Genomic DNA, 8,204 nt, shown 5'->3' with positions numbered 1-8,204 from the left:
GAGCACAGGCTCTAGGTGAATGGGCTTCAGTATTTGCGGCACATGGAATCCTCCCAGTCCAGGATTCAAATCTGTGTCCCCTACAATGGCAGGCAGATTCCTATTCAGTGTACCACCAGGGAAGTCCTATTGGCTTCTTCATAATTAAATTTTTTCATTAATATATATCTGACATATTATATTAGTTTCAGGTGTGCTTTCTTGGCCTTTCAGAAAGAAGCAGGAATTTATTTGCCAGGAATGATGATCCCATCATACTTTTGCTGAAAGCAGCGTGTGGCCTATGTTCTAAGTCTGTGTTTGTCCCCAGTGCGGCCGGTTCTGCCCTTCTGTGATGCTGAAACCTGGCCAAGCCAACACCATACATAAGCCCAGACCATAGACGCCGGTGCTTGCGTCACATTTGACTGCCAGATCGATGTGTTCCTGGATCCCAAAACCATTTCCAGTATCTGAGCAATTCTTTTTTTCTTAACTTATACTTCTGTGCCTTTAGACCTCTCTCCGGGATTTCTTCTGCTATGGCCACACAATGGATGGCAGTCTTTTCATTTCTCCAGATACCAAAGGACCTGATGGCGTATCTAGCTTTGGAGAACACAGGGGTCTGGCCCGTGGGCTGCTCCCGCCCTGAGGCTGCCCAGCTCAGTCCGTGTCTGCTCTCCCTGCCAGAGATGTTGAGGCAGAGCTTACAGATGGGAAATCCCCACATGGGGCTCTCCTTTTCACTCTGATTCTGAGCTGTGATGGAAAACAGGAAAAGTATCTGTGTATCTTCTTTGTTGAGGTGGCAGGATGTTGGCCCATTTTTTAATCAAGTTGTCTTTTAATTGCTGAATTTTAAAGGTTATTTGCCTGTTTTGGATAATAGTCCTTTATCAAATATGTCTTTTGCAAACATGTTCTTCCTGTCTGTGGCTTGTCTTCTCATTCTCTTAGTAGTGTCTTTTGCAGAGGTATTTTTCTTTTTTTTTTCCCACTCAAGAGATAGTTCAGGGCTTCCCTTGTGGCTCAGTGGTGAGAAATCTGCCTACCAATGCAGAAGACACTGTTTTAATCCTTGGCCTGGGAGGCTCCCACATGCCTCAAAGCAGCTAAGCCCATGCACCACAATTATTGAGCCTGTGCTCTAGAATCCAGGACCCGCAACTACTCAGCCCTCATGCCATAACTACTGAAGCCTGTGTGCCCTAGCCAACAATAAACAAATAAATAAAAATTTTTTTTAAAAAGAAATAATCATTTCAACTGAGGGGATGACAAGGAGATCCTTGCCGTCATAAAACCTACATTTTAATGGAGAAAATGACAATAAATAAATAATTGAATAGACACATGGCAAGCATTTATGTGAAGATAGTTCCTGGGGAGAAAATTTAAACAGGGTAAGGAGTTAGAGAGTGACTAGAGAAAAATCACTCTAGCTACTATGTGGACCTCCCTCTGAGCCACCAAGGAAGTCCTCACTATGTGGACCTAGCAGAGCCCAAAGTGGATTCAACTGTTGTGGGAGCCAGAACAGGTGGGGAAGCCAGGTAGCCGTCTGTTGCATTCATACAAGCAAGATATATGTGGGTATGGACGAGGTTGGATGCTGTGCAGGTGATGAGGAGTATCCAAATTCTAGACACTAGGTTTGTTTGTTGTTGTTTGGCCACAGCATGAGTCTTGTGGGATGTGGGATCTTAGTTCCCCAACCAGGGCTTGAACCTGGGCCGTTAGCAGTGAAAGCACGAAGTCCTAACCACTGGACTGCTAGGGAACTCCATGGATATTAGCTGAAAGTGGGGCTGAATCCTGTCCATTAAACTACTGATGTCTCTCTCTGTCACACACACAACAGGTGGAGCTGACATACTTGCTCATGGATTGGGTGTAAGAGAAATCACTGATTCAGGGATGAAAGCTAGGTTTGGGCCTAAGCTATCAAGTGAATGGAGGTAAAACTGGGAGGGGAGTAGGGAAGGAACTAAATAGGTAGGGACCAGGCCGGGGCATGGGACCCTCAAGTGAAAATTCGGGTGGCCAACGGGCCACTGTGAATCAACTCAAAAAGTTAAGGTTGGTACTAATCAAATGTGTGACTCTTCCACAGAGGAGAGCATGCTGGACATCTTTGCAGGCCTTCCAGATTCTTTCCCCACGCTGCTCCACCCTGCTCCCTGCCTCCGTACAGACTAATCCATAGCGATTAAGTCAGTGGACTCCAACCTTCTGGTGTCCAGCTGGATTCAGCCGCCAACAGCACATAAGAAAGGAGAGCAAGGTGGGGTGACTTATCCCCCAGCTCCCTCCCTTCAGTTCCCCTTAGCTGCCTGAGCCCCTGAAAATTTACAGCTACTGTCAGGCAGGCCTCCACACAGCTGTCTCTCCAGATGCGGTCACTGCCCCCTCCCTTTACCCCTTTTAGTCCTGGGGTGGAAGCAGCCCCTCCCTCCCCCTGCTGACCTCAGAGTACTGCTGTCTGTGAAGTGAAGTGTTAGTTGTTCAGTTATGTCTGACTCTTTTTTGCCCCCATGGACTGTAGCCTGCCATGCTCCTCTGTCCATGGGATTCTCCAGGCAAGAATACCAGAGTGGGTTGCCATTTCCTCCTCCAAGGGATCTTCCCGACCCAGGGATTGAACCTGGGTCTCCTGCATTGTAGGCAGATTCTTTATCATCTGAGCCACCAGGGAAGTCCCATTGCTGTCTTTATGCCTTTACAAATAGTCCCTGTAGTGAGCCCTACTTGAATAACTATAATTTCAATGAGCCATCTGTTTCTCGTTGAGTCCTTGACTGAATTTAAAACCCTGAGACTGGGTACTTCCCTGGCAGTCCAGTGGTTAAGACTCTGGGCTTCCACTGCAGGAGGTGCAGTTTCAGTCCTTGGTCAGGGAACTGAGATCTCACATGCTGAGTGGCACGGCCAGAAAAAACAATTAATTAAAAATCTCCTGAGATTGGATAAGATCACTTAGGGAGTGAGAAGAGATATAAGAAAAATTTGTGGACTGAATTCTAGGATTATCTTATTTAGAGGCTGGAAAGAGGAGGTGTATTTCCCAAAGGGAGGTCAGAGGGACAGGAAGAAAATCAGGAATTTGTGGTGATGTCTGGATAGCAGCTCTGGGAAGATAATGTGCAAGAAAGGGCTCCCTCATAGGTGGGTCAGTGCTAAAGAATCTGCCTGCCAATGCAGGAGACGTGTCTTGGATCCCTGGTATGGGAGGGAGAGAAACAGAGCAAAAACACCACAGAACACACACAGGCACACACAATTTCACCTGCCTCAGGAGCTATTCTGTGATTATGGCCAGGGCAGGAACTATTTTATATTCACCCTAATGTTGAGGACCTAATATCACAGTGGCAGCTTAGTGGTTTTCTGGATGAATAAATGCCCTTTTTTTTTTTTTAAATGGCTTATACACTATGCTTTTTGGTGCATGAAGGCCCCTTTACAGACTTGACCACTAATTCCTTGAATTGCCCTATTATAATACGTCCCTGATTATGCTTTTGTATACTATGTAATGCCTGGGTGTGAATGTACTTATTTTTTTTCCAAAACAGAATTGTATTGAGAAGATGACAACATAAACTCTGCAGAAAAAAGGCTATGGATTTTGGTCACTTGGGCTCTAGAGCCATCAGATAAATCTATTACTACTGTACTTCTAAGAACAATCCTCTTTGTTTAAAGTGTGAAACTGCTCTTCACTAATATTTTGGTGTCATTCCCAGAAAGCATGCTTCGTGTAATTGGCAAGTTTTTGCAAAGGCTATTCGCTATTTGCAGCCTCTGTATTAGTGTGGTTGACTGATTTCCTCAACTCTGTTTATCCTATCCTGGCTCAGTACAGGTGAAAAAAAAATCTTCTACAAAGTAAAATTCGAATCCTGACTGTGCTAACTTCACAAGCAGTGACCTTGTGAAAGATCTTAACTGCTGCAAGTCTTAGTTTCCTTATCTATAAAATGGGATTAATAGTACTGTCGATCCTCATTACTTATAGAGTTCACATTTTTTTAAAAAATTCATTTATTTTTGGCTGTGCTGGGTCTTTGTAACTGCTTGTGGGATTTCTCTAGTTGCAGCAAGCAGAGGTTACTCTCTAGTTGCAGTGTGTGGGCTTCTCTTGATGTAAAAATGGGCTCTAAGGCATGCAGGCTTTAGTAGTTCTGATGCATGGGCTTAGCTGCCCTGTGTCTTCTTGGACTAGGGATCAACCCTTGTCCCCTGCACTGGCAGGTGAATTCTTAACCACTGGACCACCAGGGAAGTCCAAGATTTCATATTTTTGAATTCATCTACTTGCTAGAATTTATCTCTAACTCAAGATCAATACTTGAGGCACTTGTGTAGTCATTCACAAGCATGTACAGTGCAATGAAAAATTGGAGTTGCTCAACATGTGTGTTCCCAGCTCAGTTCAGACTGTAAACAAGTAATCTTTTTATGGTCTATTTAGTGCCATTTTTAAAAAAAATTTTTTGTGCTTTTTTTGTGATTTTGCTATTTAAAATGAATTCCAAGCATAGTGTTGAAGTGCTGTCTGGTATTCTTGGTACAAAAAGGCTGTGAGGTGCCTTACAGAAAAAATACAGTGTTAGATAAGCTTTATTCAGGCATGAGTTATGGTGCGGCTGGTTGTTAGCTCAGTGTTAATCAATCAACAATGTATATTAAATAAGGCATCTTTAAACAGAACAGGGAGCTTTCCAGGTGGTACTAGTGGTACATGTCTCCAACGCAGGAGACATGAGAGACGCGGGTTCGATCCCTGGGTTGGGAAGATTTCCTGCAGGAGGGCCAGCCCACTCCAGTACTCTTGCTTGGAGAATGCCATGGACAGAGGAGCCTGATGGGCTTCAATTTGTAGGGTTGCAGAGAGTCAGACATGACTGAAGGGACAGTTCGTGCGCATGTGCAGGCACAAACAGAACACACATAAATATACGTTCATTGGCTGATGAAATTGTTGTAATCGGAGGCTCACAGGAACCTAATCCTGTATTTCTTTTAGGAGAAATGGTTCAGAATAGTAGCTAATTCAGTGCTTGCAGAGACTTTATAAAAGATAGTTAGGGTTAGGAGTAGGGTGTACCTTAAAGACCTCGTTTTACCTTGTGTGCTTGCATGCTAAGTCGCTTCAGTTGTGTCCAACTCTTTGCGATCCCATGGACCGTAGCCCACCAGGTACATCTGTGCTTTTTGCCTTAATTGCCTCATTAAATAATGTATCTCCAAATACAGGTACATTCTGAGATCCTGGGGATTAGGACTTCAACATATAGATTTGGGGGGACCCAGTTCAGCTCGTGACACTACCTATCCGTCCTCATCTCCCATACCTGTTTCTCTAGCCAGGTTTCCAAACTGGCCACTCATTACTCTCTGAGGTTTCCTTGCCAGGTTTTGGGACTTTGTTTATAACATTGCAGCCTTACAGCATCCCCTATTTCTGCATGTCTAAGTCAAATCTACTTTTCAAAGACAAGATTACTGACAAGTGCTCATTAAAGAGGTAATTAAGTTAAATTAAGTTTAAGACTCATTTGTCCTAATCCAATATGATTGATGTCTTTATAAGAAGAGAAAAGTGGGACACAGACATGGATACACACAGAGGAAGGACCATGTGAAGGCAGAGATAGAAAGTGGTCGTCCAGCCAAGGAGAGAGGCCAACACCTTGATCCTGAATTTCTCTGCCTCCAGAACTATGAGAAATACATTTCTGTTGTTTACAGTTGACCATTGAACAATAAGGGTTTAAACTGCATGGGTCCATTTACGTGTGTATTTTTTTCAATAGTAAATACTGCAATACTACACAGTTCCCAGTTGGTTGAATTCCAGGTGCAGAACCACATATACAGATGAATCTTGTGTAAAGAGGACTACCTATAAATTATACCTTGATTTTTGAATGCACAGAGTGTAGGTGCCCCCAATTCCTGCCTTGCTCAAAGGTCAAGTGTATTAAGCTACTCATCTGATAGTATTTTGTTATAGCAGCCCGAAAGGACTGAAACACCAGGCAAAGGACTTTGGGTTGGATTCCATAGTTAGTAGGGATGACTGAATTTTTTAAAGAGTGATCTCTGTTGTCCTTCAAGAAAGGAACTGGAACCATTTTCTGAAAAGAATGAGCTAAAAAGGAAGGCCAAGACTGGAATGAATAGATTTGAGAGTCATTTGCCTGTGGGAAGCTGGGTAGATGATCACTGTTAGAGAAATTCTTACAGGTCTATACATCTATAGATGAGAATTTTATATAATGGTTTATTGTTGGGCTCTATTACAAAAACCTTTTCAGGATAGTAGTGTAATAAGAAAGTCAAAAAGTCTGGGACAAGACTGGGCAAACATTCTCTAACAAAGAAATTATATTGCCTGAGTTCCGGAAAACCTTTTGCGGTAGCTTGTTTGAAACTTTTCTGTGGGGCCATGAGGACTCTGAAAGAATTTTGCAGCAGTGGCCCCTGAGCATATTTCCTGAGGATATCATTGCAGATATGAAGTACTGAGATCTAACTTGTGAAGACAAATAACAGGGGTCTAGCAGTCATTCATCTGAGAGTTCTGAGCTGATGTATGTGCCTGGACAAGAGGTAGCAAACAAAAACTTATTTCAGTTTGTATCTTTTTATTTCATTTTGTTTTTGGCCTTCTGGAGTTTGATCAGAAACCCAGTTTCTATGGATACTGAAGCAATGATTGCATGAGTCTGCAAAATAGGTAAGAAAAGCCCAAATTAGTATCTATGTTTGTTGTAAGGAGGGTATAGTTTGGAGAAGTACTGTAGGGTGATATTAATATGCCATAGTAACTAATTGGATACAGAGGAGAGAAACTGAGATTTCTCAGAGTAACTCAGAGCTTGAATTTTGAAAGAGCAGGATAATCTCACTTTTGGACATGGTGAGTGTGAGGTGTTTTTCCAACGGGGGCATGTGAATGCAAAAGCCTAGCAGGCCTAAACTGGATTTGAGAGCCATTTGCCTGTGGGTGACAGATAAAGCCAGAGGAACAGATAATCAGGAATCTGCACACTGGAAGAAAGGACAGGTAGACGCTGTGAACAGCTGTTCCCTGGTTGCAGTGGAAGGAAATGGAGGCACAAGAGTGGTTGGAGATGTTAGTGGAAAACCAGGACATAAACCACCAGGAAAGGAACAAGTGATATGGTTAAGTTTGGAAAGAGATGCAGAGATGAAACTACATAGGAATAGGGTTTAAGTGGAGGATGTTCAAGACAGATGAATTTGGTTTCAGAGAAGTGAAAGGCTAGCTCATCTTAGGGAACAGGAAGGGAATTTAGAAGAATAGAGAATGTCTGGAAAAAGGTACCATGAGGAATACAATAGGAAGTAAATAAAGATGAGCAAGAGGAGTACTGATCCCAGTGAGAATTCAGTTGATATTCTCTAGGGTAAAAGTATAAGGGAAAATTGTGTGGTTTCCTGGTGTTTCCGTTAATGCTTTGCAGCTGTTTTAATCAGCATTTTTTTTCAGTTGCAAGTGACAGAAATCTCAATTCAAAATAAATTAAAGAATAAAGGAAATGTATTGGCTTACATCCAGAGAAGGCAATGGCACCCCACTCCAGTACTCTTGCCTGTAAAATCCCATGGATGGAGGAGCCTGGTAGGCTGTAGTCCATGGGGGCGCCAAGAGTCAGGCTCGACTGGGCGACTTCACTTTCACTTTTCACTTTCATGCATTGGAGAAGGAAATGGCAACCCACTCCAGTGTTCTTGCCTGGAGAATCCCAGGGACAAGGGAGCCTGGTGGGAGGCCGTCTATGGGGTCGCACGGAGTTGGACACGACTGAAGCAACTTAGCAGCAGCAGCAGCATTGGCTTACATCACAGGAAAGTCTGAAGAGTATACGGATTTATGGCATGTCTAAATCCAATCCCTCAAACAATGTCATCAAAACTATATTTTACTCTTTGGACTTCCCTGGAGGTCCAGTGGTTAATACTCCATGCTGCCAATGCATGGGGCCTAGGTTTGATCCCTGGTCAAGGAACTAAGATTCCCTCATGCCATACAGCACTGCCAAAAAAAAAAAAAAAAGAACAGCAATGAAAACTATTTTTCTACATTGTTTGCCTCCACTTTCCTGAGTATCCACTGACAGCCCCAAGAATACAGTTTACCTGCTTAAGCAAGTCCATACAAAAAAAAAAAAAAATTCTCTCCCAATTTT

At 43.1% G+C, this 8,204-nt stretch overlaps 1 pseudogene; it reads right to left on the bottom strand.

Moving 5' to 3' along the window:
- Positions 1-227: 227 nt before the first annotated feature.
- Positions 228-5,376, bottom strand: LOC138076562 (large ribosomal subunit protein uL5-like; annotated as a pseudogene).
- Positions 5,377-8,204: the final 2,828 nt, after the last annotated feature.

The sequence above is a fragment of the Capricornis sumatraensis genome, chromosome 1 (genome assembly GCF_032405125.1).
Source record: "Capricornis sumatraensis isolate serow.1 chromosome 1, serow.2, whole genome shotgun sequence".
Lineage (NCBI taxonomy): Eukaryota > Metazoa > Chordata > Mammalia > Artiodactyla > Bovidae > Capricornis > Capricornis sumatraensis.
Note: the sequence above shows the minus strand (reverse complement) of the source record. Positions and strands in the feature narration are given on the sequence as shown.